This window comes from Arachis ipaensis, chromosome B05 (genome assembly GCF_000816755.2).
Source record: "Arachis ipaensis cultivar K30076 chromosome B05, Araip1.1, whole genome shotgun sequence".
Lineage (NCBI taxonomy): Eukaryota > Viridiplantae > Streptophyta > Magnoliopsida > Fabales > Fabaceae > Arachis > Arachis ipaensis.
This window is the reverse complement of record NC_029789.2, coordinates 109,657,221-109,658,017: the sequence shown is the minus strand read 5'-3', so window position 1 is coordinate 109,658,017 and position 797 is coordinate 109,657,221.

Sequence of the window (797 nt, the reverse complement as noted above, 5' to 3'; positions counted from 1 at the left end):
GTAGTACTCTAGGGACACCAAACCTGCTAAAGATATGTTTCTGGAGGAACTTCAGTACTGTTTTAGTATCATTGGTGGGTGTGGCAATAGCCTCAACCCATTTTGATACATAGTCAACTGCCACCAGAATGTAAATGTTTGAGTATGATGGTGGGAAAGGTCCCATGAAGTCAATTCCCCATACGTCAAACAACTCAATTTCCAAGATTCCTTGTTGAGGCATGGCGTAACCATGAGGCAGATTACCAGCTCTTTGGCAACTGTCACAGTTACGTACAAACTCTCAGGAATCTTTATAGAGTGTGGGCCAATAGAAGCCACATTGGAGGACCTTGGTGGCTGTTCACTCACCTCCGAAATGGCCTCCATATTGAGATCCATGGCAATGCCATAGGATCCTCTGTGCCTCTTCTCTAGGCACACACCTACGGATTATTCCGTCTGCACATCTCTTAAAGAGATAGGGTTCATCCCACAAGTAATACTTTGTATCAGTAATTAATTTCTTCTTTTGTATCCTGTTGTACTCCTTGGGTATGAACCTTGCAGCTTTATAGTTTGCAATATCGGCAAACCATGGTGCTTCCTGAATGGCAAATAAATGCTCATCAGGAAACGTCTCAGAGATCTCAAGAAAGGGGAGGGACGTCCCTTCCACTGGCTCTATCCAGGACAGATGATCAGCCACTTGATTCTCTGTCCCTTTTCTGTCTCTTATTTCTATATCAAACTCTTGCAGAGGCAATACCTATCTGATGAGCCTGGGTTTTGAATCCTGCTTTGTGAGTAGATATTTA